The sequence below is a fragment of the Engystomops pustulosus genome, chromosome 7 (genome assembly GCF_040894005.1).
Source record: "Engystomops pustulosus chromosome 7, aEngPut4.maternal, whole genome shotgun sequence".
Classification (NCBI taxonomy): domain Eukaryota; kingdom Metazoa; phylum Chordata; class Amphibia; order Anura; family Leptodactylidae; genus Engystomops; species Engystomops pustulosus.
The window spans coordinates 17,638,132-17,658,000 of record NC_092417.1 but is presented as its reverse complement, the minus strand read 5'-3'; positions in this window follow the sequence as shown (position 1 = coordinate 17,658,000).

Below are 19,869 nucleotides of genomic sequence, written 5' to 3'. Positions count from 1 at the left end.
TGTTTTACTGGGGTTAAAACAAAATCAGATGCAATTTCAAAATTAAATTTTTTTTGGCTAAATGAATGTGTTTTTCATAAAATGTACAAATTCTCAGTGGATAAAATACCAAAACGCTCCACAAAATTTTATACCCAATTTCTCCTGAGTGTAACAATCCCCCATATGTGGTGGTAACCTGCTGTATGGGCACATGCCAGGGCATTGAGGGGGGAGCTGCGCCATTCAGAGCAGATTATGCATTGTCACTTTCTATTGGCTATACTGTATAATCTTTATTTTTTTGGCAGTTTGGACATATAAGGGCTTATTTTTGCGACATGAGATGCACTTTACAAATACTTTATTTTAGTGGGTCTGTAGCTTCTCGCTTGTTCAAGGTATTCTTCACCTAATACAGTGTAATGTGTGTTGTGACACACTGGGGCAGATTTACTTACCCGGTCCATTCGCGATCCAGCGGCGCGTTCTGTGTGGAGGATTCGGGTCTTCTGGCGATTCACTAAGGTAGTTTCTCCGACTGCTGCACTGAAGTGCATCGGAATGCACTGAACTTCACTAAGCCGGGCCGAGAGAAGGTAAGCGCATGTCCAGCGACCCCCTTTTTTTTAACATTTTTTTTAATAAATGCATGAATCCATCGGGTTTTCGTTCGACCACGCCTCAATTCGCCAATTCGCATTATATGCCGCTGTCAGTGTTAGAGGTGGGTGTTGGTTATAATATACTGCCGACACCCGCAGCTTCTGTCGGGAAGGGGATAATGGCAGTGCATGGGGTCACACACGTACACATGGTGCTCCTGGCCTGAGAAGCGGAAGCGCTTCTTCTTTGAGCAGCTTGTTATCGAGTGTCCTGGCTCATCTCATATTCGTGGCCAAGGACAAGCCAACTATTTTATTGTTTGGTTACCCCCAACACATTAGCTATCGCCGTGTCCGAAAATGCTCGATCTATCAAAATATAATAGTTTTTCACTGCATTTAACCCTGTGACGGAAAATAGCGCCCAAAGTCAAAATGGCACTTTATTGCCATTTTGAAAAATATTTTAAAAAATCAAGTGATCAAAAGGTCGTACTGTCCTAAAAATGGTGGCATTGAAAACGTCATCAAAAGTCACTCATAATGACATCACCCACCGCTCCGTACACCGAAGTATGAAAAAGTTATTAGCGCCAGAAGATGGCGAAATCAAAAAATAGTTTTTTGTACAGGTTTTAATTTTTGTAAATGTATGAAAACATAAAAACATAAATTTGGTATCCTTGTGACGCACCGACCCAAGGAATAAAGTAGACATGTCATTTGGGGCGCACCGGTAAAGCCGTAAAATCCAAGCCCACAAGAAAATGGCGCAAATACTTTTCTCACCAATTTTACTGCATTAGGATTTTTTTTTCCCGCTTCCCAGTACACGACATGGAATATTAAGTACCATCACTGTGAAGTGTAATTTGTTACGCAGAAAACAAGCCCTCACACAGCTCTGTACATGGAAAAATAAAGTTATAGATTTTTGAAGGTGGGGAGTGAAAAATGGAAATGAAAAAACAAAAAAGGGCCAGGTTGTTAAGGGGTTAAAACCCCTTTCAGTCCCTCTAAAAGGTTGCAGTCTGAACAGGTTTATAATGTCAGCTGGCGCACCCTCACGGCTGCATTGGTCGCTGACCATTATGTGGGGCGCTAGATTGGATTTGCCTCACTCGTTCCATTGATACGTGGAAATCCTCGCGTTGGGCCCCTCAGCCATTAGACAGTTGTAGATGAGGGGTCAGGGTCTCTAGGGGTAAAAACACCTTGTGAGGACACATTGTAAATTATAGCTGAGGTGTGATGTTATTCTTGTTGGCACGGTTGGAATGTGGCAACAGTCAAAATCTGGTGTCAGACATTTTGACACAAGTTTTGACTGACGTGCCGTTTATTATGAGTTTTTCCTGACTGAAAATCTGTGGCAAAATCCACCAAAAACATACCATAGGGCTGTGTTCACACACCCGTATTAAAATACCACATTTCAACTTATTCTGGTTATTTTTTGGCTAATGTTTTTACCCATAGGGGGAGATTTATCGTAAGTCTCTAAGAGCAGAACTGTTTTAGTTGGCCATGGCAACCAATCAGAGCTCAGCTTTCATTTTCTAACTGCCTTTTATAAAATGAAAGCTGAGATCTGATTGGTTTCCATGGGCAACTAGAACAGATTTACCTCAGAAATTTGATGATAAATCTCCCCCCATAGAGTAACATTTTTGCCCTTTTTTTAACAGAGTTAAATGGCAGATACAATTAAATATACACCCAAATCCACCCCTTACATACAGGGAGAGAGTTCTAAAACTGTATAATACAAAATCTGTGCTTGCTGTCCATAGCAACCAATTACAGCGCAGCTTTCATTTCGTGTTACGCTCTTGAAACATCAAAGCTGCGCTGTGAATGGCCAATATGTGCAACAAGCGCCCCTTCACTATATATTCTGTCACCTGTAGGGGGCCCCCCCTCACTATATATTCTGTCACCTGTAGGGGGCCCCCCCTCACTATATATTCTGTCACCTGTAGGGTTGCCCCCCCTCACTATATATTCTGTCACCTGTAGGGGGCACCCCCTCACTATATATTCTGTCAACTGTAGGGGGCACCCCTCACTATATATTCTGTCACCTGTAGGGGGCGCCCCTCACTATATATTCTGTCACCTGTAGGGCGCACCCCTCACTATATATTCTGTCACCTGTAGGGGGCGCCCCTCACTATATATTCTGTCACCTGTAGGGCGCACCCCTCACTATATATTCTGTCTCCTGTAGGGGGTGCCCTTCACTATATATTCTGTCACCTGTAGGGGGCCCCCCCTCACTATATATTCTGTCACCTGTAGGGTTGGCCCCCTCACTATATATTCTGTCACCTGTAGGGGGCACCCCCTCACTATATATTCTGTCAACTGTAGGGGGCACCCCTCACTATATATTCTGTCACCTGTAGGGGGCGCCCCTCACTATATATTCTGTCACCTGTAGGGCGCACCCCTCACTATATATTCTGTCACCTGTAGGGGGCGCCCCTCACTATATATTCTGTCACCTGTAGGGCGCACCCCTCACTATATATTCTGTCACCTGTAGGGGGCACCCCTCACTATATATTCTGTCACCTGTAGGGGGCGCCCCCTATGTATATATTCTGTCACCTGTAGGGGGCGCCCCCTCACTATATATTCTGTCACCTGTAGGGGGCGCCCCCTCACTATATATTCTGTCACCTGTAGGGTTGCCCCCCCTCACTATATATTCTGTCACCTGTAGGGGGCACCCCCTCACTATATATTCTGTCAACTGTAGGGGGCACCCCTCACTATATATTCTGTCACCTGTAGGGGGCGCCCCTCACTATATATTCTGTCACCTGTAGGGCGCACCCCTCACTATATATTCTGTCACCTGTAGGGGGCGCCCCTCACTATATATTCTGTCACCTGTAGGGCGCACCCCTCACTATATATTCTGTCTCCTGTAGGGGGTGCCCTTCACTATATATTCTGTCACCTGTAGGGGGCCCCCCCTCACTATATATTCTGTCACCTGTAGGGTTGCCCCCCCTCACTATATATTCTGTCACCTGTAGGGGGCACCCCCTCACTATATATTCTGTCAACTGTAGGGGGCACCCCTCACTATATATTCTGTCACCTGTAGGGGGCGCCCCTCACTATATATTCTGTCACCTGTAGGGCGCACCCCTCACTATATATTCTGTCACCTGTAGGGGGCGCCCCTCACTATATATTCTGTCACCTGTAGGGCGCACCCCTCACTATATATTCTGTCACCTGTAGGGGGCACCCCTCACTATATATTCTGTCACCTGTAGGGGGCGCCCCCTCAGTATATATTCTGTCACCTGTAGGGGGCGCCCCCTCAGTATATATTCTGTCACCTGTAGGGGGCGCCCCTCAGTATATATTCTGTCACCTGTAGGGGGCGCCCCCTCAGTATATATTCTGTCACCTGTAGGGGGCGCCCCCTCAGTATATATTCTGTCACCTGCAGGGGGCGCCCCCTCACTATATATTCTGTCACCTGTAGGGGGCGCACCCCTCACTATATATTCTTTCACCTGTAGGGGGCGCCCCCTCACTATATATTCTGTCACCTGTAGGGAGCACCCCCTCACTATATATTCTGTCACCTGTAGGGGGCACCCCCTCAGTATATATTCTGTCACCTGTAGGGGGCGCCCCCTCAGTATATATTCTGTCACCTGTAGGGGGCACCCCCTCACTATATATTCTGTCACCTGTAGGGTGTACCCCCTCACTATATATTCTGTCACCTGTAGGGTGTGCCCTCTCACTATATATTCTGTCTCCTGTAGGGGGCGCCCCCTGACTATATATTCTGTCACCTGTAGGGTTGCCCCCCCTCACTATATATTCTGTCACCTGTAGGGTTGCCCCCCCTCACTATATATTCTGTCACCTGTAGGGGGCACCCCCTCACTATATATTCTGTCAACTGTAGGAAGCACCCCTCACTATATATTCTGTCACCTGTAGGGGGCGCCCCTCACTATATATTCTGTCACCTGTAGGGCGCACCCCTCACTATATATTCTGTCACCTGTAGGGGGCACCCCTCACTATATATTCTGTCACCTGTAGGGGGCGCCCCCTCAGTATATATTCTGTCACCTGTAGGGGGCGCCCCCTCAGTATATATTCTGTCACCTGTAGGGGGCGCCCCCTCAGTATATATTCTGTCACCTGTAGGGGGCGCCCCCTCAGTATATATTCTGTCACCTGTAGGGGACGCCCCCTCAGTATATATTCTGTCACCTGCAGGGGGCGCCCCCTCACTATATATTCTGTCACCTGTAGGGGGCGCACCCCTCACTATATATTCTTTCACCTGTAGGGGGCGCCCCCTCACTATATATTCTGTCACCTGTAGGGAGCACCCCCTCACTATATATTCTGTCACCTGTAGGGGGCCCCCCCTCAGTATATATTCTGTCACCTGTAGGGGGCACCCCCTCACTATATATTCTGTCACCTGTAGGGTGTACCCCCTCACTATATATTCTGTCACCTGTAGGGGGCGCCCCCTCAGTATATATTCTGTCACCTGTAGGGGGCACCCCCTCACTATATATTCTATCACCTGTAGGGGGCGCCCCCTCACTATATATTCTGGCACCTGTAGGGGGCGCCCCCTCACTATATATTCTGTCACCTGTAGGGGGCGCCCCTCACTATATATTCTGTCACCTGTAGGGGGCACCCCCTCACTATATATTCTGTCACCTGTAGGGGGCGCCCTCTCACTATATATTCTGTCTCCTGTAGGGGGCACCCCCTCAGTATATATTCTGTCACCTGTAGGGTGTGCCCTCTCACTATATATTCTGTCACCTGTAGGGGGCGCCCCCACACTATATATTCTGTCACCTGTAGGGGGCACCCCCTCACTATATATTCTGTCACCTGTAGGGGGCGCCCCCTCACTATATATTCTGTCACCTGAAGGGGGCGCCCCTCACTATATATTCTGTCTCCTCTAGGGGGCGCCCTTTACTATATATTCTGTCTCCTGTAGGGGGCGCCCCTCACTATATATTCTGCCACCTGTAGGGGGCGCCCCCTCACTATATATTCTGTCTCCTGTAGGGTGTGCCCTCTCACTATATATTCTGTCACCTGTAGGGGGCACCCCCTCACTATATATTCTGTCTCCTGTAGGGGGCACCCCCTCACTATATATTCTGTCACCTGTAGGGGGCGCCCCTCACTATATATTCTATCACCTGTAGGGGGCGCCCCTCACTATATATTCTGTCACCTGTAGGGGGCGCCCCTCACTATATATTCTATCACCTGTAGGGGGCGCCCCTCACTATATATTCTGTCACCTGTAGGGGGCGCCCCTCACTATATATTCTGTCACCTGTAGGGGGCGCACCCTCACTATATATTCTGTCACCTGTAGGGGGCACCCCTCACTATATATTTTGTCACCTGTAGGGGGCGCCCCCTCAGTATATGTTCTGTCACCTGTAGGGGGCGCCCCCTCACTATATATTCTTTCACCTGTAGGGGGCGCCCCCTCACTATATATTTTGTCACCTGTAGGGGGCGCCCCCTCACTATATATTCTGTCACCTGTAGGGAGCGCACCCTCACTATATATTCTGTCACCTGTAGGGGGCGCCCCCTCACTATATATTCTGTCTCCTGTAGGGGGCGCCCCTCACTATATATTCTGTCACCTGTAGGGGGCGCCCCTCACTATATATTCTGTCACCTGTAGGGGGCGCACCCTCACTATATATTCTGTCACCTGTAGGGGGCACCCCTCACTATATATTTTGTCACCTGTAGGGGGCGCCCCCTCAGTATATGTTCTGTCACCTGTAGGGGGCGCCCCCTCACTATATATTCTTTCACCTGTAGGGGGCGCCCCCTCACTATATATTTTGTCACCTGTAGGGGGCGCCCCCTCACTATATATTCTGTCACCTGTAGGGAGCGCCCCCTCACTATATATTCTGTCACCTGTAGGGGGCGCCCCCTCACTATATATTCTGTCTCCTGTAGGGGGCGCCCCTCACTATATATACTGTCACCTGTAGGGGGCGCCCCCTCACTATATATTCTGTCACCTGTAGGGGCCCCCCCCTCACTATATATTCTGTCACCTGTAGGGGGCGCCCACTCACTATATATTCTGTCACCTGTAGGGGGCGCCCACTCACTATATATTCTGTCACCTGTAGGGGGCGCCCACTCACTATATATTCTGTCACCTGTAGGGGGCGCCCACTCACTATATATTCTGTCACCTGTACGGAGCGCCCCCTCACTATATATTCTGTCACCTGTAGGGGGCGCCCCCTCACTATTTATTCTATCACCTGTAGGGGGCGCCCCCTCACTATATATTCTATCACCTATAGGGGGCGCCCCTAACTATATATTCTGTCATGTGTAGGGGGCGCCCCTCACTATATATTCTGTGTCCTGTAGGGGGCGCCCCTCACTATATATTCTGTCACCTGTAGGGGGCGCCCCTCACTATATATTCTGTCACCTGTAGGGGGCGCCCCTCACTATATATTCTGTCACCTGTAGGGCGCACCCCTCACTATATATTCTGTCTCCTGTAGGGGGTGCCCCTCACTATATATTCTGTCACCTGTAGGGGGCATCCCCTCACTATATATTCTGTCACCTGTAGGGGGCATCCCCTCACTATATATTCTGTCACCTGTAGGGGGCACCCCCTCACTATATATTCTGTCACCTGTAGAGGGCATCCCCTCACTATATATTCTGTCTCCTGTAGGGGGCACCCCTCACTATATATTCTGTCACCTGTAGGGGGCCCCCCCTCACTATATATTCTGGCACCTGTAGTGGGCGCCCTCTCTGTATATATTCTGTCACCTGTAGGGGGCGCCCCCTATGTATATATTCTGTCACCTGTAGAGGGCATCCCCTCACTTTATATTCTGTCAACTGTAGGGGGCGCCCCCTCTCTATATATTCTGTCACCTGTAGGGGGCGCCCCCTCACTATATATTCTGGCACCTGTAGGGGGCACCCCTCACTATATATTCTGTCACCTGTAGGGGGCGCCCCCTCACTATATATTCTGTCACCTGTAGGGGGCGCCCCCTCACTATATATTCTGTGACCTGTAGGAGGCGCCCCTCACTATATATTCTGTCACCTGTAGGGGGCGCCCTCTCTGTATATATTCTGTCACCTGTAGGGGGCACCCCCTATGTATATATTCTGTCACCTGTAGGGGGCATCCCCTCACTTTATATTCTGTCAACTGTAGGGGGCGCCCCCTCTCTATATATTCTGTCACCTGTAGGGGGCGCCCCCTCACTATATATTCTGTCACCTGTAGGGTGTGCCCCCTGTGTATATATTCTGTCACCTGTAGGGGGCACCCCTCACTATATATTCTGTCACCTGTAGGGGGCGCCCCCTCACTATATATTCTGTCACCTGTAGGGGGCACCCCCTCAGTATATATTCTGTCACCTGTAGGGGGCGCCCCCTCTGTATATATTCTGTCACCTGTAGGGGGCGCCCCCTATGTATATATTCTGTCACCTGTAGGGGGCGCCCCCTCACTATATATTCTGTCACCTTAAGGGGGCGTCCCCTCACTATATATTCTGTCACCTGTAGGGCGCACCCCTCACTATATATTCTGTCACCTGTAGGGGGCGCCCCCTCACTATATATTCTGTCAACTGTAGGGTGCACCCCTCACTATATATTCTGTCACCTGTAGGGGGCGCCCCTCACTATATATTCTGTCACCTGTAGGGCGCACCCCTCACTATATATTCTGTCACCTGTAGGGGGCGCCCCTCACTATATATTCTGTCACCTGTAGGGGGCGCCCCTCACTATATATTCTATCACCTGTAGGGGGCGCCCCTCACTATATATTCTGTCACCTCTAGGGGGCGCCCCCTCACTATATATTCTGTCACCTGTAGGGGGCGCCCCCTCTGTATATATTCTGTCACCTGTAGGGGGCGCCCCCTCAGTATATATTCTGTCTCCTGTAGGGGGCACCCCCTCACTATATATTTTGTCACCTGTAGGGGGCGCCCCCTCACTATATATTCTGTCAGCTGTAGGGGCGCCCTCTCTGTATATATTCTGTCACCTGTAGGGGGCGCCCCCTCACTATATATTCTGTCACCTGTTGGGGGCGCCCCCTCACTATATATTCTGTCACCTGTAGGGGGCGCCCTCTCACTATATATTCTGGCACCTGTAGGTGGCACCCCTCACTATATATTCTGTCACCTGTAGGGGGCGCCCCCTCACTATATATTATGTCACCTGTAGGGGGCGCCCCCTCTGTATATATTCTGTGACCTGTAGGAGGCGCCCCTCACTATATATTCTGTCACCTGTAGGGGGCGCCCCCTCTGTATATATTCTGTCACCTGTAGGGGGCACCCCCTATGTATATATTCTGTCACCTGTAGGGGGCATCCCCTCACTTTATATTCTGTCAACTGTAGGGGGCGCCCCCTCTCTATATATTCTGTCACCTGTAGGGGGCACCCCCTCACTATATATTCTGTCACCTGTAGGGGGCGCCCCTCACTATATATTCTGTCACCTGTAGGGGGCACCCCTCACTATATATTCTGTCACCTGTAGGGGGCGCCCCCTCACTATATATTCTGTCACCTGTAGGGCGCACCCCTCACTATATATTCTGTCACCTGTAGGGGGCACCCCTCACTATATATTCTGTCACCTGTAGGGGGCGCCCCCTATGTATATATTCTGTCACCTGTAGGGGGCATCCCCTCACTATATATTCTGTCACCTGTAGGGGGCGTCCCCTCACTATATATTCTGTCACCTGTAGGGCGCACCCCTCACTATATATTCTGTCACCTGTAGGGGGCGCCCCCTCACTATATATTCTGTCAACTGTAGGGTGCACCCCTCACTATATATTCTGTCACCTGTAGGGGGCGCCCCTCACTATATATTCTGTCACCTGTAGGGGGCGCCCCTCACTATATATTCTATCACCTGTAGGGGGCGCCCCTCACTATATATTCTGTCACCTTAAGGGGGCGTCCCCTCACTATATATTCTGTCACCTGTAGGGCGCACCCCTCACTATATATTCTGTCACCTGTAGGGGGCGCCCCCTCACTATATATTCTGTCAACTGTAGGGTGCACCCCTCACTATATATTCTGTCACCTGTAGGGGGCGCCCCTCACTATATATTCTGTCACCTGTAGGGCGCACCCCTCACTATATATTCTGTCACCTGTAGGGGGCGCCCCTCACTATATATTCTGTCACCTGTAGGGGGCGCCCCTCACTATATATTCTATCACCTGTAGGGGGCGCCCCTCACTATATATTCTGTCACCTCTAGGGGGCGCCCCCTCACTATATATTCTGTCACCTGTAGGGGGCGCCCCCTCACTATATATTCTGTCACCTGTAGGGGGCGCCCCCTCTGTATATATTCTGTCACCTGTAGGGGGCGCCCCCTCAGTATATATTCTGTCACCTGTAGGGGGCGCCCCCTCTGTATATATTCTGTCACCTGTAGGGGGCGCCCCCTCTGTATATATTCTGTCACCTGTAGGGGGCGCCCCCTATGTATATATTCTGTCACCTGTAGGGGGCGCCCCCTCACTATATATTCTGTCACCTGTAGGGGGCACCCCCTCACTATATATTCTGTCACCTGTAGGGGGCGCCCCCTCACTATATATTCTGTCAGCTGTAGGGGGCGCCCCTCACTATATATTCTGTGTCCTGTAGGGGGCGCCCCCTCTGTATATATTCTGTCACCTGTAGGGGGCGCCCCCTCACTATATATTCTGTCACCTGTAGGGGGCGCCCCCTCACTATATATTCTGGCACCTGTAGGGGGCACCCCTCACTATATATTCTGTCACCTGTAGGGGGCGCCCCCTCACTATATATTATGTCACCTGTAGGGGGCGCCCCCTCTGTATATATTCTGTGACCTGTAGGAGGCGCCCCTCACTATATATTCTGTCACCTGTAGGGGGCGCCCCCTCTGTATATATTCTGTCACCTGTAGGGGGCACCCCCTATGTATATATTCTGTCACCTGTAGGGGGCATCCCCTCACTTTATATTCTGTCAACTGTAGGGGGCGCCCCCTCTCTATATATTCTGTCACCTGTAGGGGGCGCCCCCTCACTATATATTCTGTCACCTGTAGGGTGTGCCCCCTGTGTATATATTCTGTCACCTGTAGGGGGCGCCCCCTCTGTATATATTCTGTCACCTGTAGGGGGCGCCCCCTATGTATATATTCTGTCACCTGTAGGGGGCATCCCCTCACTATATATTCTGTCACCTGTAGGGGGCGTCCCCTCACTATATATTCTGTCACCTGTAGGGCGCACCCCTCACTATATATTCTGTCACCTGTAGGGGGCGCCCCCTCACTATATATTCTGTCAACTGTAGGTTGCACCCCTCACTATATATTCTGTCACCTGTAGGGGGCGCCCCTCACTATATATTCTGTCACCTGTAGGGCGCACCCCTCACTATATATTCTGTCACCTGTACGGGGCGCCCCTCACTTTATATTCTGTCACCTGTAGGGGGCGCCCCTCACTATATATTCTGTCACCTGTAGGGGGCGCCCCCTCACTATATATTCTGTCAGCTGTAGGGGGCGCCCTCTCTGTATATATTCTGTCACCTGTAGGGGGCGCCCCCTCACTATATATTCTGTCACCTGTAGGGGGCGCCCCCTATGTATATATTCTGTCACCTGTAGGGGGCGTCCCCTCTGTATATATTCTGTCACCTGTAGGGGGCGCCCCCTATGTATATATTCTGTCACCTGTAGGGGGCGTCCCCTCACTATATATTCTGTCACCTGTAGGGGGCGCCCCCTCTGTATATATTCTGTCACCTGTAGGGGGCGCCCCCTCTGTATATATAGGTGACAGAATATATAGTGAGGGGGCGCCCCCTACAGGTGACAGAATATATAGAGAGGGGGCGCCCCCTACAGGTGACAGAATATATACATAGGGGGCGCCCCCTACAGGTGACAGAATATATACAGAGGGGGCGCCCCCTACAGGTGACAGAATATATAGTGAGGGGCGCCCCCTCTGTATATATTCTGTCACCTGTAGGGGGCGCCCCCTATGTATATATTCTGTCACCTGTAGGGGGCGCCCCCTCTCTATATATTCTGTCACCTGTAGGGGGCGCCCCCTCACTATATATTCTGTCACCTGTAGGGGGCGCCCCCTCACTATATATTCTGTCACCTGTAGAGGGCACCCCCTCTCTATATATTCTGTCACCTGTAGAGGGCACCCCCTCACTATATATTCTGTCACCTGTAGGGGGGCGCACCCTCACTATATATTCTGTCACCTGTAGGGGGCGCCCCCTCTGTATATATTCTGTCACCTGTAGGGGGCGCCCCCTCTGTATATATTCTGTCACCTGTAGGGGGCTCCCCCTCTGTATATATTCTGTCACCTGTGGGGGGCGCCCTCTCTGTATATATTCTGTCACCTGTAGGGGGCGCCCCTCACTATATATTCTGTCACCTGTAGGGGGCGCCCCCTCTGTATATATTCTGTCACCTGTAGGGGGCGCCCCCTCTGTATATATTCTGTCACCTGTAGAGGGCGCCCCCTCTGTATATATTCTGTCACCTGTAGGGGGCGCATCCTCAGTATATATTCTGTCACCTGTAAGGGGCGCCCTCTCTGTATATATTCTGTCACCTGTAGGGGGCGCATCCTCAGTATATATTCTGTCACCTGTAAGGGGCGCCCTCTCTGTATATATTCTGTCACCTGTAGGGGGCGCCCCCTCACTATATATTCTGTCACCTGTAGGGGGGCCCCCTCTGTATATATTCTGTCACCTGTAGGGGGCGCCCCCTCACTATATATTCTGTCTCCTGTAGGGGGCGCCCCCTCTGTATATATTCTGTCACCTGTAGGGGGCGCCCCCTCACTATATATTCTGTCACCTTTAGGGGGCGCCCCCTCTGTATATATTCTGTCACCTGTAGGGGGCGCCCCCTCACTATATATTCTGTCACCTGTAGGGGGCGCCCCCTCACTATATGTTCTGTGACCTGCAGGGGGCGCCCCTCACTATATATTCTGTCACCTGTAGGGGGCCCCCCCTCACTATATATTCTGTCACCTGTAGGGGGCGCCCCCTCACTATATATTCTGTCACCTGTAGGGGGCGCCCCCTCTGTATATATTCTGTCACCTGTAGGGGGCCCCCCCTCACTATATATTCTGTCACCTTTAGGGGGCGCCCCCTCTGTATATATTCTGTCACCTGTAGGGGGCGCCCCCTCACTATATGTTCTGTGACCTGTAGAGGGCACCCCCTCACTATATATTCTGTCACCTGTAGGGGGCGCCCCCTCTGTATATATTCTGTCACCTGTAGGGGGCGCCCCCTCTGTATATATTCTGTCACCTGTAGGGGGCGCCCTCTCTGTATATATTCTGTCACCTGTAGGGGGCGCCCCCTCTGTATATATTCTGTCACCTGTAGGGGGCGCCCCCTCTGTATATATTCTGTCACCTGTAGAGGGCACCCCTCACTATATATTCTGTCTCCTGTAGGGGGCGCCCCCTCTGTATATATTCTGTCACCTGTAGGGGGCGCCCCCTCACTATATATTCTGTCACCTGTAGGGGGCGCCCCCTCTGTATATATTCTGTCACCTGTAGGGTGCGCATCCTCAGTATATATTCTGTCACCTGTAAGGGGCGCCCTCTCTGTATATATTCTGTCACCTGCAGGGGGCCCCCCCTCACTATATATTCTGTCACCTTTAGGGGGCGCCCCCTCACTATATATTCTGTCAACTGTAGGGGGCGCCCCCTCTGTATATATTTTGTCACCTGTAGGGGGCGCCCCCTCACTATATGTTCTGTCACCTGTAGGGGGCGCCCCCTCTGTATATATTCTGTCACCTGTAGGGGGCGCCCACTCACTATATGTTCTGTGACCTGTAGGGGGCGCCCCCTCTGTATATATTCTGTCACCTGTAGGGGGCGCCCCCTCACTATATATTCTGTCTCCTGTAGGGGGCCCCCCCTCACTATATATTCTGTCACCTTTAGGGGGCGCCCCCTCTGTATATATTCTGTCACCTGTAGGGGGTGCCCCCTCACTATATGTTCTGTGACCTGCAGGGGGCGCCCCCTCTGTATATATTCTGTCACCTGTAGGGGGCGCCCCCTCACTATATATTCTGTCACCTGTAGGGGGCGCCCCCTCACTATATATTCTGTCATCTGTAGGGGGAGCCCCCTCACTATATATTCTGTCATCTGTAGGGGGCGCCCCCTCACTATATGTTCTGTCATCTGTAGGGGGCGCCCCCTCACTATATATTCTGTCATCTGTAGGGGGTTCCCCTCACTATATATTCTATTACCTGTAGAGGGCGCTCCTCACTATATATTCTGTAATCTGTAGGGGGCGCCCACTCACTATATATTCTATCACCTGTAGAGGGCGCTCCTCACTATATATTCTGTCATCTGTAGGGGGCGCCCCCTCTCTATATATTCTATCACCTGTAGAGGGCGCTCCTCACTATATATTCTGTAATCTGTAGGGGGCGCCCACTCACTATATATTCTGTAACCTGTAGGGGGCACCCCCTCACTATATATTCTATAACCTGTAGGGGGCGCCCCCTCACTATATATTCTGTAACCTGTAGGGGGCGCCCGCTCACTATATATTCTGTCACCTGTAGGGGGCGTCCGCTCACTACATATTCTGTCACTTGTAGGGGGCGCCACCTCTGTATATATTCTGTCACCTGTAGGGGGCACCCCTCACTATATATTCTGTCACCTGTAGGGGGCGTCCGCTCACTACATATTCTGTCACTTGTAGGGGGCGCCCCCTCTGTATATATTCTGTCACCTGTAGGGGACGTCCTCTCACTATATATTCTGTCACCTGTAGGGGGCGCCCCCTCACTATATAGTCTGTCACCTGTAGGGGGCGCCCCCTCTCTATATATTCTGTGACCTGCAGGGGGCCCCCCCTCACTATATATTCTGTCACCTGTAGGGGGCGCCCCCTCTGTATATATTCTGTCACCTGTAGGGGGCGCCCCCTCTGTATATATTCTGTCACCTGTAGGGGGCGCCCCCTTTGTATATATTCTGTCACCTGTAGGGGGCGCCGTCCTACACACCTCTTGCCCCTGTTCACACCCGGCTGATGTCTGATCCTATCACTGTGGCTCCTCGGATGGATCCCTCCTCCTCCTCCTCCTCGGTATAAGCCACAATGATCGGATAACAAGACTCCAGGGAATCGGGAATTTTAATAAAATCCTGGTGTGAAATTGACTATTTTGTGCAGGTCGTCGCCGCGGTGAAGGTCACGGCCTTGGTAAATATTGGAGTCTTGGGAATTTTTTTCCAGGAAGATTATTAAAGGGGATTTCAGGATTTATCATCCACATTTTTCTATTAGGGAATTAATTTGCCGGCAGCAGTGGTGAAAAGTGGTACTGCAGGTATATGTGTCCGTCCTGTGTATACAGCTCCAGTGCAGGTATATGTGTCCGTCCTGTGTATACAGCTCCAGTGCAGGTATATGTGTCCGTCCTGTGTATACAGCTTCAGTGCAGGTATATGTGTCCGTCCTGTGTATACAGCTCCAGTGCAGGTATAAGTGTCCGTCCTGTGTATACAGCTCCAGTGCAGGTATATGTGTCCGTCCTGTGTATACAGCTCCAGTGCAGGTATATGTGTCCGTCCTGTGTATACAGCTCCAGTGCAGGTATATGTGTCCGTCCTGTGTATACAGCTCCAGTGCAGGTATATGTGTCCGTCCTGTGTATACAGCTCCAGTGCAGGTATATGTGTCCGTCCTGTGTATACAGCTCCAGTGCAGGTATATGTGTCCGTCCTGTGTATACAGCTCCAGTGCAGGTATATGTGTCCGTCCTGTGTATACAGCTCCAGTGCAGGTATATGTGTCCGTCCTGTGTATACAGCTCCAGTGCAGGTATATGTGTCCGTCCTGTGTATACAGCTCCAGTGCAGGTATATGTGTCCGTCCTGTGTATACAGCTCCAGTGCAGGTATATGTGTCCGTCCTGTGTATACAGCTCCAGTGCAGGTATATGTGTCCGTCCTGTGTATACAGCTCCAGTGCAGGTATATGTGTCCGTCCTGTGTATACAGCTCCAGTGCAGGTATATGTGTCCGTCCTGTGCATACAGCTCCAGTGCAGGTATATGTGTCCGTCCTGTGTATAGAGCTCCAGTGCAGGTATATGTGTCCGTCCTGTGTATACAGCTCCAGTGCAGGTATATGTGTCCGTCCTGTGTATAAAGCTCCAGTGCAGGTATATGTGTCCGTCCTGTGTATACAGCTCCAGGGCAGGTATATGTGTCCGTCCTGTGTATACAGCTCCAGTGCAGGTATATGTGTCCGTCCTGTGTATACAGCTCCAGTGCAGGTATATGTGTCCGTCCTGTGTATACAGCTCCAGTGCAGGTATATGTGTCCGTCCTGTGTATACAGCTCCAGTGCAGGTATATGTGTCCGTCCTGTGTATACAGCTCCAGTGCAGGTATATGTGTCCGTCCTGTGTATACAGCTCCAGTGCGGGTATATGTGTCCGTCCTGTGTATACAGCTCCAGTGCAGGTATATGTGTCCGTCCTGTGTATACAGCTCCAGTGCAGGTATATGTGTCCGTCCTGTGTATACAGCTCCAGTGCAGGTATATGTGTCCGTCCTGTGTATACAGCTCCAGTGCAGGTATATGTGTCCGTCCTGTGTATACAGCTCCAGTGCAGGTATATGTGTCCGTCCTGTGTATACAGCTCCAGTGCAGGTATATGTGTCCGTCCTGTGTATACAGCTCCAGTGCAGGTATATGTGTCCGTCCTGTGTATACAGCTCCAGTGCAGGTATATGTGTCCGTCCTGTGTATACAGCTCCAGTGCAATATATGTGTCCGTCCTGTGTATACAGCTCCAGTGCAGGTATATGTGTCCGTCCTGTGTATACAGCTTCAGTGCAGGTATATGTGTCCGTCCTGTGTATACAGCTCCAGTGCAGGTATAAGTGTCCGTCCTGTGTATACAGCTCCAGTGCAGGTATATGTGTCCGTCCTGTGTATACAGCTCCAGTGCAGGTATATGTGTCCGTCCTGTGTATACAGCTCCAGTGCAGGTATATGTGTCCGTCCTGTGTATACAGCTCCAGTGCAGATGTATATGTGTCCGTCCTGTGTATACAGCTCCAGTGCAGATGTATTTGTGTCCGTCCTGTGTATACAGCTCCAGTGCAGGTATATGTGTCCGTCCTGTGTATACAGCTCCAGTGCAGGTATATGTGTCCGTCCTGTGTATACAGCTCCAGTGCAGGTATATGTGTCCGTCCTGTGTATACAGCTCCAGTGCAGATGTATTTGTGTCTGTCCTGTGTATACAGCTCCAGTGCAGATGTATATGTGTCCGTCCTGTGTATACAGCTCCAGTGCAGGTATATGTGTCCGTCCTGTGTATACAGCTCCAGTGCAGGTATTTGTGTCCGTCCTGTGTATACAGCTCCAGTGCAGGTATATGTGTCCGTCCTGTTTATACAGCTCCAGTGCAGATGTATATGTGTCCGTCCTGTGTATACAGCTCCAGTTCAGGTATATGTGTCCGTCCTGTGTATACAGCTCCAGTGCAGGTATATGTGTCCGTCCTGTGTATACAGCTCCAGTGCAGGTATATGTGTCCGTCCTGTGTATACAGCTCCAGTGCAGGTATATGTGTCCAACCTGTGTATACAGCTCCAGTGCAGGTATATGTGTCCGTCCTGTGTATACAGCTCCAGTGCAGGTATATGTGTCCGTCCTGTGTATACAGCTCCAGTGCAGGTATATGTGTCCGTCCTGTGTATACAGCTCCAGTGCAGGTACATGTGTCCGTCCTGTGTATACAGCTCCAGTGCAGGTATATGTGTCCGTCCTGTGTATACAGCTCCAGTGCAGGTATATGTGTCCGTCCTGTGTATACAGCTCCAGTGCAGGTATATGTGTCCGTCCTGTGTATACAGCTCCAGTGCAGGTACATGTGTCCGTCCTGTGTATACAGCTCCAGTGCAGGTATATGTGTCCGTCCTGTGTATACAGCTCCAGTGCAGGTATATGTGTCCGTCCTGTGTATACAGCTCCAGTGCAGGTACATGTGTCCGTCCTGTGTATACAGCTCCAGTGCAGGTATATGTGTCCGTCCTGTGTATACAGCTCCAGTGCAGGTATATGTGTCCGTCCTGTGTATACAGCTCCAGTGCAGGTATATGTGTCCGTCCTGTGTATACAGCTCCAGTGCAGGTACATGTGTCCGTCCTGTGTATACAGCTCCAGTGCAGGTATATGTGTCCGTCCTGTGTATACAGCTCCAGTGCAGGTATATGTGTCCGTCCTGTGTATACAGCTCCAGTGCAGGTATATGTGTCCGTCCTGTGTATACAGCTCCAGTGCAGGTATATGTGTCCGTCCTGTGTATACAGCTCCAGTGCAGGTATATGTGTCCGTCCTGTGTATACAGCTCCAGTGCAGGTATATGTGTCCGTCCTGTGTATACAGCTCCAGTGCAGGTATATGTGTCCGTCCTGTGTATACAGCTCCAGTGCAGATGTATGTGCCTCTTGTACATAGATCAGCATGGGAGCTGCATACACAAAGCATATTTGCAGAGTCGCTCTATTTTTATGGTTTGGGAAGCTCCAGTACAATCTGTAGAACAGAATCTTTCCTTTCTCTAGGAGCAGCGGGGTTCTTCTTTAATAGGGCATTGCTGGTAGATGTAGAAGACTCAGCTGGAAATAACTAGAAATGTAGAAGATTCGGATGATCGTGTGGGATTGGAGAAAAGTCAGTCTACACCCGGGGTTACATCTATTTATATCCAGCGGAAAGATGGCGACCAGCAGAGCGAGCGCTGGCTCCCCGTATCCCAACACTGCTGGGCTGTTACATTGTGGCGACTGTAAAGAAGAGCTTTCTGCCTTTTAGTAATAACATTTTTAAGATCTCTGCTTGCTGTCAGTGAATCGGAACAATCTTTTTTTTAGACAAACTTGGTATATGCAAAGTCCATCAGCACTGGAGCAAATCTCTTGTGTCCTGGTAGTTTGTTACAATGTATCAGTCTGATGATATGTGTAACCTTTGCTGTATTGTGACACTTTGTATACAATGCTGTGTAGTAATACTGTAGCTGCAGGTTGAGGTCTGGTGGGAGACCTTAAAGCACAAGCCATCCAGTGCCGCCCAGTGATATGACTGGTTAATATGGTCCTTGTGCAACCTGACACAGCTGGGGCACAGTGGTGCCAGGGCATCTGTACCCGGTATATTGTTATATTGGAACCTGTACCTGGTTTATTGTTATAGGCACTTTGGTATAAGGACATTGGCAAGGGGCACCTTGAAAGATAGACATTATTGGCGGGCACCTTTATATAGGGAAATTGGTGGTGGGCACCTTGGTATAAGGACATTGGTGATGGGCACCTTGGTATAAGGACATTGGTGATGGGCACCTTGGTATAGGGACCTTGGCGGCTGGTACCTTAGTATAAGGACATTGGTGGTGGGCACCTTGGTATAGGGACATTGGTGATGGGCACCTTGGTATAAGGACATTGGTGATGGGCACCTTGGTATAAGGACATTGGTGATGGGCACCTTGGTGTAAGGATATTGGCGGCAGGCGCCTTGGGGACATTGGCGGCAGGCAGCTTGGTGTAGGGATGTTAGTGATGGGCACCTTAGTATAAGGACATTGGTGATGGGCACCTTGGTGTAAGGATATTGGTGATGGGCACCCTGGTATAAGGACATTGGTGATGGGCACCTTGGTGTAAGGATATTGGGATGGGCACCTTGGTATAAGGACATTGGCACCTTCAGGGATGTTGGTGGCTGCACTGGGTGCTGCATTATGAGACGTGCCAGTGACATACCGGGCTCCGCTGCTCCGCACAGTTCGGGGGGGGGGGGGGGAGCTGTCAGCTGGAGCCTCCTAATAATAACACACAATTTGTCAGGTTCAGCTCCTTCAGTGCATTTCAATGAGACGCATTAGAGGAGGCAGTGCTGCCCAGGGGAGGGGGGCACTTCCAGGTCTGCACCTGTCTCCAGGTGGGGAGGCAGGCGTCTCCTGCCCTCCTCCTTGCTGATTGGTGTGTGTGTGGAGGAGAAGTCAGATGTCAGGTGGTGCAGCCTGGGGAGAGGCTATGGGGGAGGTTAGAGATGCCTCCTCTCTGCCC